Source organism: Rhea americana, unplaced genomic scaffold, assembly GCF_003343005.1.
Source record: "Rhea americana isolate MKP2758 unplaced genomic scaffold, rheAme1 scaffold_10, whole genome shotgun sequence".
Taxonomy (NCBI): domain Eukaryota; kingdom Metazoa; phylum Chordata; class Aves; order Rheiformes; family Rheidae; genus Rhea; species Rhea americana.
The window spans coordinates 1079672-1101291 of record NW_028185039.1 but is presented as its reverse complement, the minus strand read 5'-3'; positions in this window follow the sequence as shown (position 1 = coordinate 1101291).

Below are 21620 nucleotides of genomic sequence, written 5' to 3'. Positions count from 1 at the left end.
GAAGCCAGTGCTAGCTCTCAAGTTGGAGGGAAAGTTGCCTTTACACCCAGGAAACCAGATTCAACTTGTTTTGTTTTGTTTTGTTTCTTTTAAAGAGCCAGGCTAGACCATCTGAGCGCATCCAGCATCAGAGCACCTTTGCAGTCGCCCCTCGGCTCGGCCTCATGCTGTCCCCAGGCTGCATCGGCATGGATGGGCACCATCCTGGGCACCCTTGGCTGGGGGGCAGCACCCACGAGCCGTAGTGAGCCTGATCGAATTGGGGAGTGAAAAGGCTCRTGGTGTCTCTCATCGCACGTGGCAGCTTGTTGCTTTCCAGCCAAGACCTGGATGGGATTCGTGGGTGGAAGTACAAAGCTGTGGGTTTGCTTGCAGGGGTGGGAACTCAACCGTAAGGTGAAAGGCGCTTGGGTTTCTGCCTCATTTCAACTCAGGAGACACTTGTCCCATGCCTGCCTAGGTTGCCACCTCCTTTCCAGACGCACAAGAGTTCCCCTCTCTTCCTCCCTTAGCCGTGCTGGCTCCTGCAGCAGGGACTTTCCCGTGCCGGGACGCAGACGAAAGCTGCCATCCCTCCCTGGGACTGGCACTCTCGCTGGGGCTGTAGGGAACCAGGAGGGTCCCCAGTCCCCTGTGGGCTTCCCACCGCCCTGGGGACACCTGCGGCCCACCGGGCCACGCCGGGGCTGGGGAGGGCTCGCTTCGGCAGTGGGATGAAGCCGTTGCCCTGGCAGGGGCGATGAATCACCGCCCGGCACTAACAGCGCCGGGCTCCATAACACACCTGCCACGCCGTGGTTCGGCCGTCCCCTGGACAAGCTGTCCCCCTCCCTCTGAGAGGGGCTCCTTTCAGCCTCCCGTGAAAGGGGCCTGTTTGCACCGTGATGGATTGCCCCTGATTTCAATATCAATGCAGGCATCCTCACAGCGCCCAGCGCGCGGCAGCCTGGTTAGCTGAGGTTTGTTAACAGGGTTGCCCTCCTCCTCCTCCTCCTCCTCCCTTGCCTTGTGGGCCACCTCTCTGCCTCGTGGCGCTGCTCCTAGGATGCTGCTTTTCCTTGCAGCAGGTCGGAAGCACAGGAGATGGGTGCAAGGATGAGGAGGAGAGGTGGCCTCACTGCAGGATCGACAGAGGACAGTCCAACCAGRGAAGGACTCTTAGCATAGGGGCCTCCGCAGCGAGGGTTCAGCCTCCGGACCTTGCGGTTGCCATGGTTCCTCCTCTCCCTCTACTGATCTAAAAAAAGAAAACAAAAAAGATGATCCTTTCTTTTTCTCCTAGCCTTTTATCTTGCCCTCTAAGACTGCTGCTTTGGGGCCTCTGTCAAAGGCACCATCACTAAAGGAATCAGAGGCATAAATTCAGCTGGCCCAGAGTGATGCCGCCTGCCCCTACCTGGTCCAACGGGCTTTGTGGTTCCCACYGCTTGCAGTTTATGGCCCTTGGATTGGGACTGTTCCCAAGGGTGTTGTCCCCTGCCCCTTGTCCCCAGGTTGGTGTCGGAGCCAAGGAGAAGGTGCCACAGGCACATTGACTGCATGATGTCTCCACACCAGCCTTGCTAGGAGGAAACACCTGCCCTGATCAAGGCAGCATTGCTGCCCCATATATTGTGCATCCCACAGGAGAGAGTGATGATTACAGCCCCCTGCTAAAGGACAGAGATCTTTAATCATTGCCCTGAGTTTTGGTCCTTCTCAGCTAAATTCCCAGAATTTTGGCCAAAAACATGTCATCTTCCAAGCAAGGTGAAACAAGGCAGGCAGCCTGGCAAGGCTTTGAATATGCTCTCAAAACTGCCAGAATGCATTTCATTGAGAGCATCTTCTGGGTTTCTTTGGCAATAAAAATCCCCTGGTAGATGCATATCTCACCCAGACAACAGAAAGGACAGAAGCTCTATAGCTCTACCTCCCATTTTGAGAAGGTGCAAGTGAAACCATCCCAGAAAAGTGCATCCTTCCACACCAGGGGCATCTGGCTGTCATGTGCAGCCAGATCAGAGCTCACACTGACAAACTGGAAAGTCCCACTGGATGAGACGAAGAATAGAGATATTAATTACTCAGGCAGCTCTTGCTGTCCCATAGGGTAGTCCCTCAGCTGCTCTGTCTGACTGCACCCTGTAGGGCACTTAAAAACATGCCTGTATCTCTGGAAATCTTATAGAAACAGTGAGCCAGAGTTAACATTTTGTTCCCTCCCTCCCATCCCCTTCCCTGCATTTAGTTAAGTTTCATGTCACGGATAAGAGGAAAGGGAAAACAGAGGGAGAGGGGAAGCAGTACAAACTGTAAAAACAGTGAAGGAATCCTCCAGCTCCCTGGGGACCTCAGGAATGGGAATGAGGGTCTAAATTTTCCAAAGGGAAGCACCAAGGGAAAAATAAACCCTGCAGATGAGCTGGAGAGGTGAGTCCCTCCAGACGAGGTCAAGACAGTCTGAAAGTTCAGAGCTGCCAGATGGCTATTCCTCTTCTGCAGTCCCCAGCTTTGTCCCTTCGGGGGCCATGGCTTATTTCTCCCATGTCTTCAGCCAAGTATCTTGGTTTTCTGTGATGGATTCAGTGCTGAATGCTGCTCCCAGATGCCAGGGTGTGAGACCACTGAAGCACTGGTTTAGCCTCTATGTCCAGTTAGTGGCAGAGATACTCTGCAACAGCTCTTACCAGGATTTGAGTGATCCTTTCTGACTGTGTGAACACTCGGAACAGGACCATCCTTTTATTTGTTAACTGCCATCTGCTGTCACACACAATATGGTGATACAGTCCACTGTGTTGCTTTGAACCCCCCCATAGTGACACCCTAAGACAACAACCTATATGATAAGGACACAACTCAGCTTGCTGCCATGTTGGGAGCTTCGTATTGTGGTCCACGTGGAATGAGCCAGTGTGGCTTTCTGGACTCAACTCTCACCTCACTAAGAGCATCTATGCCTGGGAATTCTTCTGGGTGTTGGCAAATGAAGGGTTGGCAAAGAGTAAGATCCCATCTCTGGAAAGCACTAGGAAGCCTAGCGAGGTTACAATTTTCTATGTGTCCCTGGTGCTCACGGTGACTCTCAGGCGGTCCCTCACTTATATCAGCTCCTTCCTTGACAATCTCAAGCAGTTCAGGACAGGCTGTGTCACCCAGCCTAAAAGCACCAAGGGGCACAAGCACAGGATTGTGGCTCCCTGGTAAAGCCTGGCCAAGACTTGGCCTCAGGCAGTAGGAGAAACCAGGGACTGGCAGCAGAACAGCCATGTTGCTGATGTGAGCACAGGACATAGAGTGGGGCAAAAAGTCRGATCATCTTCCTGGCTCACCTCCTGCCTTTCTACATGATCTTGARCAAATCATAAACTGTTTGGCTCCTTGGTTTCTGTGTGTGGGAGAGACAAGAAATGTTCAGCCTTTCATCTTCTCCAAGCTGCTGGCTTTCATGTCTATGACAAATATTGAACAAAGRAGCCATAAATCCAGCCCCTCTTTCTTATTCCTCATCGCTCCTGCCCTCCTCTGACTGAATGATGCCTTTTCTCCTGAACTTATTTCATTTCCAGCCCTCTAGTGAGGGCAGGTCCTGAGCACCTGGGACAGGAGTAACAGGCAGGCCATAGCTCTCATCTGGCAGGAAGGCCAGATCTCTTCTAGCTTTCTCAAGTTACTCCTCATACGGAAACCTCTAGGTAACTGCATTGCGTGAAATRCATGAGGGAGAATTAGCCTGGGGGCACTCTCTGTCCTGCATATGTAGATGGCTGCACTCTGACTGCAATATCCAAAACACCTTCCCGGCTCTGATGTATTGCTCCTGGCTCTTACAGTGCACTGAATTGAGGCAGAAGACTAGCTAAAGAGAAACCCCTGCAATTTGTAGTCTCCGGGAGCACAAATCCCTGTATAGCTGGCCCCAGGTGATATACTGAGAGGCCCTAGCAGGGTGTGAAACCTGGTGCACTGAAGCCCATGTTTCAGCCCCAACTGCTGGAGCCTCCTCCCCAGGAGTATCCCTCATGCTGCCCCATGAGCGGCTCTTCAGGCACGCGAGGGGAGTGACTCCTCACTCCAGTGCTTCTCTCTGGGGCAGAAGAAGGCTGTTTATTGGCTTTTGTCTAGATTTACTTTCAAGGCTGAGGCTGAGTGAACATCTGGGGAAGTGCCAAGCTCTTATTTATGAGGTGAGCTTGGAGACCCCTTCTCCAGTGGTGCCGCAGGGGCTGTTGGCAGCAAGGAGAGCAGCTGCACAGCAAGATGTTGCATCACGGAGGTGTATATAGGTGCGGCCCCTATGGCGGGCTGTTTGTGCCTTGGGGCTACTCTTTACTGCGGTGTCTGACAGATGCTGGCAGGTAAGGGCTGGCCAGCAGGATTCGCGCTGTTTGAAACACAAATGCGCACCAGAAAAAGGTGCCGCGGGGCAGGGATGGGTCAGCGTGTTGGAGTCTTCTTGACAGCTGCATTTCCTGTGCCTGTGCCAGGTCCCTGCTTCGAGTTTCTCTGCAGCTCTCTACCTTCTCCATGCAACTACTGTAGCTTGCTGCTCCCCTAGACATGACGGTTTGAGTATGAGTAAATCCGGGGTACAGTGGGGGGTCTGCAAACCATCCACAGCATGGGTAGCCTCCCAGGATTCACCCTGTTGCTCCCTCCTGGGCAGGAGCTTTGCAGGCTGCAGATGGGTAGAGGCTTGGAGAAGGGCAGACTGGGTTCAGCCCTGCACTATGGACTGGGTATAATGGAAGTACTCCAGTACACCTCCAGTAGGAAGGTAAAACTCATTACAACCCCAACTCTTTGCAGCAGATTGCCCCATGACCCAGCTACATAAAGAAGCTAACCTTTCACAGTCTGACGCATAGCATCCTTCCTGCATCAGCTCCACTACCTCCCAGACAAGGCACCATCCRCAAGACCAGAGGGAACTGGGATCACACATGTTATATCCATGGGGTTTCCAAGCAAAGATGTCTAGATGCAATTCACAGTCAACCTGGGAAGAGTTAATAGGGTTGGTCTCTCCTCTCTTGCTCTGGAAGTTCCCTGTATGTATGGGCTTTTCCTTCCAGCCTATATATTGCAGTGAGGCAGCTGGTTTCTGTAGGACCTGCCCTCCCATGCATCCGTTATGGGAAGTCTGAGCATGGCTCGTATGACAGATGATACCAGCTTGCCCCACGCGCCCTTCAAGTACTTTTGGCACATTCTGGAAGAGAGTAAAATCCAAGAAATAAGCACAGGATCAAAACGTATATATTTTCCTGGGCAGTTTGTGGTGCGCAAGGCAYCAGCATTGTGGTTAATTAAGCCGTGGTCTCCATGGCAGCTAGGTCGCAATAGGAGGAATTATGTATTTACTTTTATTTATAGTGGCAGCCTTCATCCCGAGATAAAATGGGAAGCAGCCCCCCTCTCCATACACACAGAGTCTGTGGAGTAGTTTCTACAGTGGAAGCGGGAAGAAAAGGCTGCTTGTTTCTCTAGATGCCCTTTGCTAATCAAGCTCCTTCTGTGTTTTTTTATTCAGCTGCATCTTATACCAGGCATCAAACAAGTCTCAGACTATTATGTGCTGAAAGCTTTCCCTGCAGAGAGAGCTGCTTGGATCTGCCTTGTGTTTTGCAGTCCATCTCTCCAGTGAGACATACGGACAAGTTAAAACAGGCACGTTTCAGCATGGCCCAGAAAGAGGATGTTGGAGGATTTGCCAGGCGCAGAAGTGCTGCCTCCCCTTGCTCCCCGCTCTTTGCCACAGAAATGGGGAACGTCGCTGCTTTCCCAGCTCATGACCCAGGAGGTTTCCTCCTGTCTGCACCCACCAGCTCCAGCATGGAGGAGCTGGTCCCACCAAAGGGTGGGCATTTGCCCCGTGCAGAGGCTGGCCATGGTGTGGGGAAAGGTGGCAGCGAGGGGAGGCTGCAGGGACCCCTCGTCACCAGTGGGAGTGGGGCTCAGAGCTAGGGTGGGGACTCCGCTGCTAATGTGAGCTGATGGGAGATTTTAAGAGATCTGCCCTCAGCCCTGTGCAACAACTCKGCAGGACCTGCCCCCCTGCTCCCTCAAATCACGCCCTGGCCCCAAGGCCTCCCGCAATGCTCAGGAGGGTGAGGCAGGCTTCGGACACCTCTTCTAGGGGGGAAGATTTCCCTAACCCGGGAGTGGAGAGGTTCTCTGGTGGCCCAGAATAGTCCCATGTGGTCCCCAAATAGTTTACCCCATCCTTGGAGCTGGGCTTTATGGTTTAAACTGGCAGTGCAAAAGGCAAACACGGCTGCCTCTAGGCTGAGGAGGAAGGCAAGAAGCAGGCAGACCAAGGAAGGACCCAGCTGGGGACATGTGGCACCAGCTGAGCATGACACCATGTGCAGAGCCACAGAGCCAGTGACTGTGTCACTCATTCCTACACTGCAGTGCAGGTGAAACCTCTAGAGAAAACTGACTTAAAATCCAGGTTTTGGGGTTCTGAAAACCTGGAGGAACTAGCTCAGAGAGTTTGAACCCAACACTGTCAAAAACAGTCACTGCACGCACCCAAAAAGGGGAGTTTGCAAAAGAAAGTGTTTTAGAGGGGAGGTTGGTCAAGGCATGGAGGCAAAAGGAGAAGAGGTGATGCAGAAAAAGGGAGACCAAGAAAAGGGAACTTTCTGGGCTGAAGAGGCTGTTGAAAGGTTCTGTGCAGAAGAGGATCTTCACCTTTATGGCAAATCCAGACCAGTCACGAAGTTTGTAGTTTTGAAAACACCTACTTCTAGGGGTGCTCTGCTTACATCATCTACTACGAGATCTTGCATCCCTCCATGATTTTGAGCAGCTTAACCCTGAAGCTGAGCTGATTTGGGGTGAGCAGGATATTCACTGAGAAAATGTGCCCTTTCAAAGGGAACCAACAAGCTGCAAATTCAGGTCAAATGTAAGTACACAGCTTCAGCCAGAAGAAGTGAGGAAAATCATTTGGAAGATGTCGAAACATCTTGTTTCAGCACTTTCAAAACAAGACATTGTTTGCTTCTTTATTTCAAAACTGCTTTCCCTATTCGAAAAGCACTGCAAGTCAAAAGGAGAAAAAGGGTTAAAAAGGTAAAAGACTCTAAAAGGGGAACAAAAATATTGTGGTTTTGGTTGGAGGAATTTTCAGGTTGAGTTGAACTGACTTTCTTTTTGCATCTCATCAACTTTTTTTCTCCTTTTTTTTTTCCTGGTGTAGTAAATGAACAGAAAAATCCCATCTTGCTGAGCACCAGGCCCAGTTTGCCATGCGACCACCCCCAAAATCACCCTCTTTCGCTCAGAAACCACGTTTTTGAACCCATTGGCTTGCTCCTCTCCGTGACAAGGCTGAGCTGCAAACGTGGCACCACGCTGGGTGTGGATGGGACACCGCCGTGCCTCAGGCTGAAGAGCAAAAACTTAAACGGGGGGTAGAAATTTCCCGGCTGAGCCCTCTCCCCTCCCGCCAGCTGCTTGCACCTAACGGTCTCCCCTCTTCCCTCGGCCCGCGAGCCCGGAGCTGCTTTTCCGCTTGGGAAGCCGGAGGCTGCCTGTGGCCAGCGGGGCCGGGGCGAGGGATGGCGTGGAGCGAAAACGTCCCTTTGTCCCGGTCAAAGCGGGCCATGTGTTGCGCTAATTCTCCCTTGGCTGCCCGCGAGCCCACCGCCAGCCGCGTACTCGGCCCCAGATTAGCGCAGCTATCAGGACACATTTAGATACGGGCGATTTCCTCCGCCGTCGCCGGCGCAGGGGCACGGACTGTGGGAAAGTGCTTCCCAGCGAGCCGGGGCCCTTCCCTCGCCTGCCGTTGCCCATTCCCAGGGCCGGGGCCGGCTGCTAATCGGATTCCCACCGCTCGGCGCGAGATGCGGCGGCGGCCGTGTGACCCTGCCGGAGGTGCGGGGCTGCCGGAGAGCCGTGTGGGAACCAGGCCACGGGAGGCTCCGGCAGCAAGGGGCAGATTTGTCAGGGTTCAATAGTCAGGGCTTTCCCGAAGGGGCTGCCGTGCCTTGCGAGCTCGCATCCCACCTGTAAGATCCCCCCAGCGAGGCTGAGCYCACCGGAGTCAGGCGGTGTTAACCCTTGGAGGGCTGGAAAGGGATTTAGAGGGGCAGAAAGCACCTGGGGGAGGAAGATGAGAGAGGCAGGTGCAGGGCTGCTGTCAGGGATGGGCGGCCCTGGGACTGTGAACGGGTGAAAAGCCTCCCCTTGTCGGCGGTGGTTTGGATCCAGGCTCAATCGGCAGCTGCTAACCTGATATCTCGTGGACTTTGTGACATTGGGCAAGACACAGGTAATTACGTCCCCTTGCTCCAGACACCTGGCTGCCCTGCCCCAAACCAGGCACTACGCAGGAGAGAGCACCCTGCTCCATCGGACYGCTGTCCCCGTGCTGTCCCTGGACYGTACGGCTCTGCATCCCTATCCCACGAGCCCTTAAAACAAAACTGTTTGCAGGCACCRGTGCCARCGTAKGCCAGCCCCTGCCCTGAGCCCTGATCTGTTACTGCACGCTGGGATGTGCAACCGGGATGTCAGCCTGCCCGGCCCACGGAAGGCACAGCTGCCCTCGGCTTTGCACCTGCAGGGTGCACGCGTCCCACCGTCCCAGGCAAAGGGCCACAGCAGCCAGAGAAGCGCCCAGGTACCTTCCACTGCTCCCCGAGAGACAGGCACTGTCAGAACTAGGTGGCCATGGGTGCCCTGGAGAGAGGCCACATGCTCTGCTGGCTGGCTGGGAAGGAAAAGAAGGCTGTGCCATAAACCAGCCCCATGGTGGAGGGTGGGGACACACACAAGGCCACGGTGTACAGGGGAATGATATGTCTCTGCAGGGTTACTTCTCTCCCTGCAGTTGTTGTGGAAGGGTTTTACAGCCAAAGGACTATGGTTCTGGTCCCTCCGTCTTTGTGGCAATGCAGCAGAGAGAGTTCAGGGAAACCCTGGGAAAGGCCTTGGGGGCTGGGGCGGCTCGTGGGAATCGGCCGTGATGGAGAGCCACCCCCCGCGGGGACACTTCCAAAGTGAGTGCCAATCCTGCCACCTCCTCCTCTGCCCCCCGCGGTGCCTCCATGCTCTGCCCGTGCTCCCGCGCCGCAGTGGCCGGCCCGCGGCTCTCACAGCCCCCCGCGAGCCCCGGCTCCAGCCTCCCTGCTGGGAAGGGGCCATAATTGCCCACGTTCCCAAAGAGAGGAGGAAGCTTGGCAAACTTCGCACTGCCGTGTCATGCAAGCTGCCAGCACACCTCCGCCGCATCCCGGCCCCCCTGGCCCGCATCTTCTCGCCTGCCTCCTCCTCCTTCCTCAGATGTTGCTATTAAGGCATCAGCGGCAGTAAAGAGGTTAATGTGTGCAGGAGGAGGGGGCGGGGGAGAGGGAAGCGTTCCCATGAACTGGGTCCAAGGCTTTTACAGCCTCCTGAGCAAAGCAGAGCATCTGGCCATCGGGTTGGTTTGCCCTGGAGCAGATGGTGCTGTCCCCTGTCCATGCGGCCGGGCAGGGTGGTGATGGGCTTTAGCTAATGCTGAGCCCAGAGCGCCTTTTGTCACTGGGAGATTTCACACGAGTCTCACGGGAGGAGGGAGAGGGTGGAAAAGAGGTGGCTGGGAGGGGTCTGCAGCCCTCAGGCTAAACAGGCTCTTGATAGTGATTTTAAAAGCCGCAGGAGCTCAGTGCTGATCCATTCCCCCAGAGCTCCCATCCCCCTGGGACACCACCGTGTTGTCAGTGGCTTCTCCTCTGGCTCCGGGGCTGTGAGCTGTCTTCCCAACACTTTCCCCTCGCTTCTCTCCCATGGCAGCTGGTGTCCTGGGCACAGCAGGGCACTGGGACCTCCTGGCTCCCTTGTCCTTGCATGTGCTGGCATCAGTGTACAGAGGAGAGATGGGTCTGGATTTGGTCAGGTTCCCAGGGCGCATAATCTTGCTAGAAGGAGGAATGGCAGGTTCAGAGCCGTGTGTCCAGCGTGCTCCCCAGAGAGACTGGTTCAGCCAGGAGCTCCTGCCATAGGCACTCTGCTTGTGTATGCACTGCTGAAGAAAAGGCCTTGGAGAGGCTGTAAATGCAGCATCCTCTGTCTCCTCCTTAGGGCTGTGCTGCTGTGCTCAGGAGGACTGAGCATGCCCCAAAGGCTGCTTTGGGGCTGCCCTTCACATACCACAGCGACACACGGCCAGAAACATCTGCCACATTTGCCGTGCTCTTGCATAAGGCATATGGTCGAGAACACTCTGGCCAAGGATGCTTATAAGAGATTTATGACATGACGGTGTAGCACCATAACCAAACCTGAACTTAACGGGCTCCTGGATTTTCCTGTACACAGGAGGTTTCCGTGCCTGGGGCACAGAGCAAGGCTGGAGCAGACACTTTTAGAGCAGGACCTCAGCATCATATTCAACATACCGTGAATCATGCCTTTAGGTTCTKTTCTTGCAGTGGTACCATGAAGCAACTCTGCACCAGCCAACAGCGGCTCTGTGAGAGCTTGCAGCCATTCTTGGTGCCTGGAGCATTTTGCAAACAGCTGCCTTGTGTTTCTTCCAGTCCTTACAAGCTCTAACCCTCCACAGCTCCTTGGTAGTGCACATCTAGCAGACCTTCCTCCCCTCCATTAGCAGGCAGTCCAGCATCCCTTGGAAAAACAAGGTACAAAGATATGCCCCCCCCATCAACAGCAAGCCCTTCTCAATTAACTTCTACATGCAGACAACTCTTGGCCCCTTGTCAGCAGCATTCCCAGCATCTAAAGAGAACAAACAAGCTCCCATCTGCATATCTCCCTCATTAACATGCACTCTCACGTCCCTTCATTGGCTCCTTTCCTCTGGGCTGCTCATCAGTTCCTGCACACATTTCTCTCGGCCAGCACCTCTGAGAGGGCTGCATGCACACCAGCTCTCTGCTCTTGCCATGTTCTCCATCCAGCCTAATCAATGTCTGGCTGGTTTGTCCTGCATGGCAGAGCCTTGTAGAGCAGCTCTTCCAAAGGATACTGAGACAAAAGGGGCCAGGACTGGTTTGCAAGGGGGTTTCTGGCTGATTACCAAAGACACGGTAGCATTTTCAGCTCTGCTGGGCTGGTGGCTCAGAGGGATTCAAGGCTGATTAGGGTAGAGAGCAAAGATGCCTCTCTCTTCCAAGTGTGACCCCAGGTCTGGTCCCTCCAGAGCTGGGGCAGGGGGGCCCACACAGCCCCATGTCCATTCATGCTAGAGAATAACCTCATTGCTTATTCCCCTCTGAAGAGAGATTCGAGCTTCCTGATTTACCTCTATCTAAGCTTGCAATCTCTAACAAAATAGCTCTGGGCCCTCTCCTCGGCAGCTGTGACATAATTGCTGTTACCAGAGATTTAAGCAAATCCTCACTTTGCTCTTCATACACTAAAGCACTTTCTCACCATTGCTCCCTGTGAGAGTTGGCAGCGCTCTGAAGTAGGCGCCCTGAAAACAGCCCCCCTTCCAAATTTCTGCTCAGAGATTAAGGGTGTGGGGCCCTTTACTGGGATCCATTTTGCCCTCCCTTAGGGGCATGATACCATGACACTAACTTCTTTTCTCTTCTTGACACCTTCTTATAAGTAGTCTTAAAAATAACAACCCATCCTCAACGACACAGGATGTTGTATGATGATTTTAAAAGATATCACATTGCTGTAYGGTCATGAGGCCTCCTCTCCTCAGAAGGAAGAAGAGGATCAGCTGTGCCAGTTCTTCCAGGCTTTCTCCTGGGCCTGGCCCCACTGGTGAGGTCTCCCTTCCTGGAGACCTGCAAGTGTTATCCTTCCTCTGGGCCCACAGAAGTGGGAGAAGAAAGCCGAGGAAATGGCTGAACTTGCCAGTGCCTGAGGAGTGCTTCAGATGTCCCTTTGCTGTCCCAATCATCTCACGGAAATAGTGTCTTCCCCCGTTCCTTTGCCAAGAATAAAGAGAATTCATGACATCTGCGACTTTGCCAACATTCTCCTCCACCCTGCAGATCTCCAAGTTTCCAGGAGGACAGCTGTAAGATATTCTAGGACAGGCTGTATCCTCCAGTCTCTCTGGCTTTTCCTACCTTGGCTCCACTATGTCCCAAAGGGAGGACAATGCTAGCACACATCTTCCTCTGGAAGTCTGTTTACCAGAGGATAGGAACAATTTTCCAGATGCGTTGGAGGGAAGTGGCTTCGTTCAGGGACCTGCCCACCCTGTGCTTTGTATCCCCACTAAGACATCTTTTTTCTAGCATGGAGGATGTATGTGTTCGGCAGCTGGCCCAACTTGCATAAGCCTGGACCTGCTCCCAAACACCTCTGTCAGGCCCACATCTGACAAACTGCACGCTTACACACATCCCGGAGCGACGCAGCAGCTGCGAGCAGGAGGCCCTGCGGAACGTGGAGGAGAGCTGTGCAGTGGGACAGACTTGCACGTGCCTCACTGTTGCACTTCCTGGGCCAGCAAATGACCTAGCTGGTGCCTGGACTTTTCCTACTCATCCAAGAACATCTTTACCCCATCCAGAGATATGATTGCAGGTCACATCCCCTCCTTATTCATCCTGCAAGGCAACTATCCTAGCACTGGTCACCCACTTGCCTACTCCATCATCCCCAGAAGTGTTTGCTTTCCCATGAAGCTCACCATGCTTAACTGCACTGACACACCAAGGGCTCCCTTGCAGTCTGGAAAAGTGCTTGCTCTTCGCTGAAGCTGTAGCAAGAAGGCAGCTTGGTTTAGAAAACTGAGAATAATAAAAGTGGCAGCTCAAGTGCAATAGGAAGCAGCTAGCTGGGTGCTAAAGGCAACAGGGGAAAGTCAATAGCAAACAGCTGTAGTGCAGATGCTGAGCAGAACTGAAAGCTGCATCTCCAAGGCCAGACTGTGACTAACCAGCAGATGAAGCCTGGGATGAGTAAATAGCTTTATCACTAAGGGAGGAGGTCATTTGTCACATTAGGCAAAACCAATGTGTCACAAATGGGAAACTGCAAATACTCCACGACACTATACCCTGGCAGATAGAAACCACAGGCAATGCAGAGGAGAGCAGACAAGGCAGTAAAGCATTTGGAGGAAGCAAACTGGGCAGCAAGAGAAAGGTCTTAATCCAACTAGATCCCATGTTTAGGTTTAAGCTTGTAAACAGTCCYATTCATGTTCAAGTACTTTAATGTTTTATTGGACCAGGATTTTAAAATGTGATGAAAAGTCTGTGTGAATCCAAAGCAGAGACTCAGCCGAGAGGGGAGGGAGGAACCGATCGGTCAGCACAAGAAGGCTAGAGATAAGGAATCCGTCAATGACTGGTTTATATCAGCATAGCTTCACTGGAGTTACGCAGCTACTCAGCAGAGAGGAGCCAGAATTGCCTTTACATGGACTAAACACATCTAGTATTTGTACTAAATCAGGCATTTTGATGAGATAGGGAAGGAAAGGGTGCTGGCTGCTCTGAGAAAAAGAGACATTAGGATCTCTTCAGGCTTGTCAGTGCTTCCTCTGCCTGCGGGAAGAGCAAGAGGATGTGGTAGCCAGGCTCTGCCAATGCTGCCAGCTCCAGGGCTGGACATCCTTGGATGAGCATCCAGCAGCACAAGCTGGGGCTGCAGCACCAAGACAGGGAGGGATATCTCTTCCTAGGTAAGCACCTGGGAAGCATTTAGCACCCCAATCCTGCAAATCCCTAGGTGCAAAGGAAAGCCTGAGATAGGCAAGCAGGAGACTCTGACATGTTATGAGGAGCTGTGGGCCCTCTCTACTCAGGGCTGAAGAGCACATGGGATGGAATGGAGGCAGAGCCTTTCGCCTCTGTTTTCCCACTCTTCTCAGGGGTTTTGAGGCTGCTGTTGCTGCTCTGCCAGTGCTCTGGTAAAGCAAAGACAAGATGATCTCATTGTGTTGCCTCTTTCTTGTACATCCAAGCTGGGCAAGGCCCAGATTTGTGTGTGATGCACTAGTTTTCATCATTCATTACACCCATGATAGGTGTGTGTGTGCACCTCTGTGTCTCACCCTCTCTGTCTCTGATTAGCTTGGAGATGCTTGCCAAGGGCACAGGGCTTCCTTATGTATCTGCTTTTTTATGGATGTCTGAGTACAGAAGAGGCAGCCCCGGGAACCAGATGTCGATACAGCCTCCTCTTCAGAGAATGGTCCCCGTGGGCTGCCTGAAGAGCCGTCCATTCGATAGGTCAGAAGTGCCGGTGCCTTTCCGCATTGTCCTAAAGATCTGGTCCCAAGCTGTGCTGCGAGGTTCCCACAGCTGCTCCACAATGGAGACACAACAGGCTCCTCTGGGGACAAAACCTAATCTGAGAGATACCGAAGCTGAGAAAGCTCTTCCTAAAAAAGACACAGTCAAAAGCTTTTGGATGCCCTGTGTCCACTGATACGCGATACGCTTGTCTGTGGTACAGTTACCTTCAGGCAGGCATTGTCTGCCCCAGCTCCCCTGAATGTGACACTTGTTCCTAAATACCAGCAGGGAACAATGTGGTGGAGAAATGTCAGGGGGAACATGAGGAAAAAGCCATTCTGTTCCCCCACAGCCTGCAAGTAAATATCAAATGCCAGTGTGAAAGGGGAGGGAGGGGAATGACGAGTGAGCGCACAAAAAGGAAAAAGCCCACAACTGAGAAATGCCTTAGTRAAACTAGGTCATGGCTATAGAGTGACAGGCAGAAAAGAGGCAGTGTTGGAGGAGGGCAAGGATACACCTCTCCACGAGGCAGCTTTGCACTGCTCGTGGCCTCGCTGAGTCAACTTTTGCCTGTGAGGTGAGGAGAAATTGCTGGAGTGTGGTCAGCATGGGTTGCCCAAAGAGGAAGAGGAAGCTTGCACTCATTCCTGTGTCTCTGCAGCTATTCCATGTGGTATGTTGTCTGGAATGAGGTGATTTGATGCTATAAGAGTCTCTTACGGGCYTCATGAACAGCAGTGTGGTCCTTTTGGTTAGGGACATGAGCTTTGGCCAKTCTCCATCCTTATCACGAAGAAGACAGCAGAGCTGCAAAGGAAGGGACCACTCCATCTCCAGCACCTTCACAAGGCCCAGTGATGTGGGAAAAGACTTGCTCCAGAGGAGCAAAAGGGCAGACAAGACGTGAAATGTCACCCAGGGACTAGCAGAAGCACCTTTACCAGGGCTGGTGCAGGGCACCCCAACATGATCAGAACAAGAGTCTGAGGGCAGCTGGTGGTAACAGGGTTGGCCTCACYCTGCAGTGTTCAAACATTCCGCATGCTACTGTCACTGTAACAAGAAAGATCAGCTGCCTGGAGGCAAAGAAATTTTGCAGGGTCTCCTGGAGGTCTAGAATCCTTCCAAATTTCCCCAAGCYTCCAGCCCCTTCATGACACACATAGAGCCAATAGCCTCTCCCTCATAGACTGGCTTGATGTTAGTTGGAAATAATCTCATTTTCCTTCCTTATCTTCCCTTCCTGCTCCCACTGATGTCAAATCCTCTTCAGTCCCCTCCTTCCTGTAGGCCACACAGGGTTTCTTCCTCTCTCAGCGTGTCCCTTTGTCCCTTCAAGGGAATCTGTGTCCAGCTGAATGTGTTGCTTGGCCAGTCGGCTYGTCACCATCTCTCTTGTGTCCTCTCACAGATGAGGAGACAGTTCTTTCAGTGTTCCCATGATCCCTGAAGCTCCAACAGTGCAGGCAGGAGTCGGCTGTGTGGAGCTTTATCAAAGGCTTTCTGGAAATCCAAATAAACACTGTCATGAATGCATTTGCTATCAGCTGTGCGTCCTCTTCAAACAGCCATAGAATGTCCCTGTCCTCTTCTCCGACTGAGGGTGGAAGAAAAATCAGCTAGCTTCATGTATCAAGCTCTGTATCAGCTTGGTTCCCCTCATGCCCCAATACCCCAGCACCACTGAGATGCCCAGACACGTTTGTGCCTGGGTCAGCTCAGTTAGGGCAACAAGGCAAGAAAACAGACTTTTCTACCAGCTCAAGCTCAACGGCTGACCAAGAAGTCACTGATGTTAGAGGCAGTCTTCCCACTGATTTTGTCACCTTTTATACAGCCTTTTAACAAATCCCTGGAAAAAGTGCTGGTCTGACATGGGAGGAAGCAGAAGGCAGATGAGCTGGAGAAACAAATTTGACCAAACATGAGGGTTGTAATGCATAGCCTCCTCCTGAAAGAGATTCCTCTTTCTAAAGGTAAGTGAAAAAGCACAACCATATTTCAAAGAAGCTACTCTGGAGAAGTGAAATCTGGGTTTGGCCTTGGTAGTTCAGGACTAAAGCACATGCAAGGAGATGACACCTGTTCTCACTTCAGTTGGCTTGTTGAGGTAAAGAAGACAAAGGAGGATCCTATTGAGATCTTATATGATTACGAGATACTGGGGGACAAGGCTGGAGGATGCCATGTTGTCTCATTAGGAGTGGAACATGATGGATTGGAAGGGTGGACCATAATGGGAAGTCCTTTAATTTGTGCAGTGACCCATTGAACAAGGCACAGCAGGGCCATGTGCTGAAACAACATTTTTGAGAGGCTCATGTGTTGCAAGAGTTGATGGAAGACTTCCTGCAAGGAGAAGGCAACCCAGGAGTAGCCCCATCTGTTACCAGAAGGCCACACAGAAAGGGTGACCCTGTCTTACAAGATAACGAGATTTATTCTACTCCTTTCGAAAGGACTTCGATTAAGGCTTCCATGCTTGCTAGGGCACTGGCATTCAAAGGGCTGATGGGACAACATAGAGGGCTGAAAGACAAAACTTTTTTGGCTTTGCAGTCTGCAGTCAGCACTTTGCCCAGAGATTTATGGACGCTGTTTGTCTTAGAGCAAGATTAGTATGAACATTCAACTGCTTATGACTAGACCACAAGGCAGAATCCATCAAAACTGCCAAAATTAGATGAACTCAAAATAAACCTCAAGACCCCTGGCATATCAGGAACCCAAACAAACTAGACTGACAGCATTCACTTCGACCTCAGGTCAGCTGGCTGCTCTCCCAGTAGTGTGCCTTGCATCCAGAAGATATGATCTCACCACACAGTGAAGCCTGAGATCAAACCACAACCAGGAGGGCAGTCTCTCTGTCTTGTGCTTGTTCTGACAGTGAACCATGGCCAGTTTTGACACTCATCAGGAAAAATGGCTATATTGAATGGATGCATACACAAAATGCTCATGCTTYTTGGGTGAGATCCTCAGCTAGGGCAAGCCACCATTATACCACCAGTAGAGCTACAGTACTTTACACAGTACTTTACAGTGCCTACCTTATCTCCTTGGGTATGTTTCTGCCACGTTGGACAGCCTGTTTCTCTGTGGCAGCAGAGAGAGCTCAGCAGCCAGGACACATACTCTTAAAGGCCTGAAAGTACCCAAACTCTTGTCTCTGCACTGATGCCCACCATGGTAYGCAGACATGGCTCTTTCAGAGCAGTGTAGACATCTTCATCCAGGGATGGGGAGAAGAAGCACTTGTAATGGACAGTCTCTGATTTGTTATTTCCATTCACTGCATTACCCAAGTTTTCATGAAGTTCACAAACCAAAGGCAACAGTGGATGAGCCAGGAGCTGTTGGAGGCCCTGCTGGAGAGCTGGTGTCATCTGGAAATATCCTCGCAGCTGCAAGTGCTGTGAAGAGGAATCTTAACTAAGGAGTCTCCAGTAGACTGAATTCACCGCCACTGAATGATTTTAACCCTATATTGGGCTAGTCAGCCTTTGTCACCTGTATGCCTAAGGCAAGAGGAGCAGCAGGAGCACATGTGCTCGCAACTCTGCCTGCTCGCTGCRTCCAGGAAATCTTCCCGCACTATTTTTGCAGCAGTGACCTCATTGTTCGTATCAGCCTGCCCTTCTTCAGCTTCCTCTCCCTGATATCTGGCTTTTGCCCCGTATTTCCTCATGCATTGAGCAATCACCTTAAGCTTCACTTCACATTTCTAGAACTCTTGTTTATCTCCCCAGTGCGACACTGGGCTCTGATGAGGCCTTGCCTTCCTGTCCTGCCTGGCCAGTTCCTCTGTTTACCTATAACACAAATTACAAGGCTTTTTTTACCCAGAGCAACAACTCAGAACSAGAAGAGATGTTTTCCTCTGTCCTCTCTGAACAGTTCTCGATGGTCCCAGTCACCTTCTCCAGTATTTATCACCTGCAAAGAGCTTTTCTTCTGTCCTCAGTGTGGTTASTGTCTAAAATTCCTGCTGCAAACAGTAATTCCCTGCTTGGGAGAGCCTGGAGTATTCTGAAGCCTCTGGCTGGTCTCATGCTGGCCACTATTGTTTGCAAGGAAGTATAAACTTTGCTCCCAAAGGGACACAGAGGGAAATGAAAATCTCCTTGCTGCCCCCACCTTGTGTTCCCCTTGTGACCTCTCTTCCCTCCGTGATCCCACACTGTTCCCTCACAAAGAAAATTCTTCCTGGATTATATTTTAATATCTGCAAAGCCTCAAGTTTGAAAGAAAAACAAATGTGAAACCAGCTCATGAATTTCCTCGATGTGAAAAAAAGTGAAACAGCTTCTATTGCTCTTGAGAGATTGTATAGGAACCACATGAATGGATTAGGATGGCTGGAGCTGACAAACACGCACTCTGCTAGACTGGGGAGATTAAGACATCAGAAGCTCAAACTGCAAGGAGAAGAGACTATCGTGCAGCACAAGCAGAGAGCTTGACAGCAACCATGTTGGGGAGGCTTAGTCCCTCTTTCCCTTCACATTTCTGATCTTTTTCCCTGGCTAGTTTGTGCATTGGGTTGGACTAGATGATCTCCAGAGGTCCCTTCCAACCTTACCAGTTCTATGATTCTATATTCTTCTGGTAAAGATGGTCAGACAGCAGTGCAGAGCAGATGGATGTGAACAGCACGGGCAGCCTGGGTATCYGGGCTCGGTGAAGGCGGCACCACATCTGCTGACAGGATCCCATCCCAGAAAGATCTGGCTGGGATCTAGCTAGGAAGCAAGATGCTGGGAAAGGCAAGTCATGCTGATCCCTGAACTTTTCTCTTTCGCACTTGAGCACATTTGGGGCTCTGTGGAGATGACAATTTGTCTGTGCACAGCCCTTCGCAATGTAAATGCCAGCCTTGGCTGACCCTTGCTACAGGCATCAGCACCACTGGCCCTTGGGAAGTACTGGAGAGTTTTACTGTTTTGCAGTGGATGGGGTTCTTACAAAAGGGAAGCAAGGTGAAAGATAATGATATAATATGGTTTCCTCTTCCCTCGTGGCTGCCAGTTTGAATCCAGTCCAGGTCAGTGGACGGAGGCTGTTCCCTTTGGATGCCTATCCAGCAGTGTGTGCAAAATGAGCTGCCTGGCTGCATTCCCACTTCCTTTGGGGCAGGTGCCTACGTCACCTTCACGGGCTTAGCTCTCTCTGCTCCCCATTTCAGATGAGCAGCTTATTCCAGAATAAAAGTCGTATTATTCTGATGTAAAAAACAGGATGACTATTCTGGAGTAAAGTCCTTTTTCCTCCAGAATGGATAATCCTCTCCCAGGAAGCCAGTTTCAGAATGGCGATTGTAGCTAATTCCCTAGCTGTACAACACTTGAAATACACCCAAAGGAAATGTCTTTGTCATCCATAGATATGGTCCCTCGAGGTCAGGCAGATAAAGGGGACATTGACGGGACAGAGGCTAGCGATCATTCTGCCAGCCGTGAGAGGAGCGAGCATTTTATTGAGGACTCCTGGTCCTCTGAGAGTGCAAAGTCCATTGCCTGTCACCCTTCCTGATGCAAACTTTTCCAATCCATGGGAAAAGGAATAAGGAGTTTCCTCATTTTATAGTATAGCAGGATAACTGGCAACAGGCTGTCCACAAGTCCCAGGGTACAGCCTTTCGATCTCTCATCAACCTGCTGTCCCAGAGTACCCAATGCTGTGACTAGGTAGGGTTATTTTCTCCACCCCAGCTAGGAAAATTGCTTCTCAGTATTTCACATGTTTCCTCTTGTACAAATAAATCTGGGTCTGAAGAAAGGCTCTTGGCTGGTCTGGGCGCTGCGAGCATCATTCTGCTTCCCCTGCCTGGGRAGTTCCTGGTGTGGCTCCATGGYGAGAAGGTTTGTAAGGGACYGGAGTGGGAACATATCCATATGTGYCGTGTCTGGCCAGCAGTCCTTAATGTCCACTGGGCTTTCTGGACACCCTCATAATGCACGTGTGAGAGCAATTTCGAGGAGACTGCCCAAAACCGAAATGAGTGACCAGTGCTGGGTGTCTTGGTGGGAGGTTCCAGTGCGTGATGGGAAGTTTAAAACTCGTGCTGGGTGGGGCATTAGCCCCAGACTAAATATCATCTGGGGGGGTTGTCTGATAACTGACCRATCTGGGAAGGAATGTTCTGAACTCTCTTCTTAATGCCGTAAGGATTTGTTCCGACTTGTATATGTTTAGGGCTTTAAAATGTTCTCTTCCCAAAGGGATCATCTGTTCTTGGTTAGCTACCATGAGGSCATTCCATGACTCTGGTGGATTTCAACGGATAGAAGGACTTGTCGTAAAAGACTCTTAACTCCCCAAAGGCTTTAATGAAATACATTTTTAATGAAGTTTAAGAAGCGGATCTGAATGTTGCTGAACAACATGATCCAGGAGCAGCTGGGCTGAAATCTATTCATGTTGGGAAACTGTTTCTCTGTGTGYCAATATTATAAGAGCAAATATTGACTTACAAGTATTCTATTTGCATTTATGAAGAATTCTTTCTCTTTTAAGTATCAATCCTTTTCACCTAGAGCCTTTCTTCTGGATAAATCACTGTTGTAAATTCCAGTATTTGTTGACATCCTTGTCCTTAGGGTGTGGGTGTGCTTTTAGGAGCTTTCATGAAAACGTAAAGAGAAGGTCCTCTTTGTTATGCTGAGACAGAGAATTGCAGATTTTATGGGGTACTCTGGGTGTTTGGTTTACCTGTGGTTTAYATATATGCTAACAGGAGATCTCTACAGAGCTAGTTCATCCTTCATTTCTCTCTGTCTCCAAAGGTTGCAGTATCAGCTTCTAAAAGAACAATATTTAGTAGGTTCCAGCAAAACTTGCCCCCGGTACAGCTGCTGCTACTGAGCCTAGGAGACTGGCATCTAGATGGACCATCTGATACCTGACTGATCTTGCTTCCAGCAGCTTTCCAGTAGAATATAGGAACTGTAACTGGAGCATCCCAACTCTACAAGTCAGCTCTCTTACCAGCCTGCAGATTGCCTGCTCTTAGGCTGCTCTTTATTGCTACTGCCAGCTGGATCAGCTCCCTCTGGCCCCAAAGGGGCTTGTGATGGTCCCTTGTGCTGGTAGACAGAGCTGCTCGTGGGATGCGGCTGTGGCTTGGCAGAACTGTTCCTRTTCACAAGAGGCCAGAAAGCTGACAGCCGTGTGTTGGGAGGGACAGAAGTCCAAGCACATCTCTCATCTCGGAGGTAGCCAGAGGAACATGTATCCAGCTACAGACATAGCAGAGAGGCTGCCACACGTGAGCTGCGTCTCCTCTTGCACAGCACCGCCTGCCAGCAGAGCTCGCAGTGATACCCTGCCAGCGTGGGGGAGGCTGGAGTCAGGCTTGCTTTGAGATTTGTACTTTGAACTGCACTACAATCCCTTCATACCAATCTTAACTTATTGTGCTGAGTCCCCAGAAGAACCAGGGTAATGCTTACGAGGCCA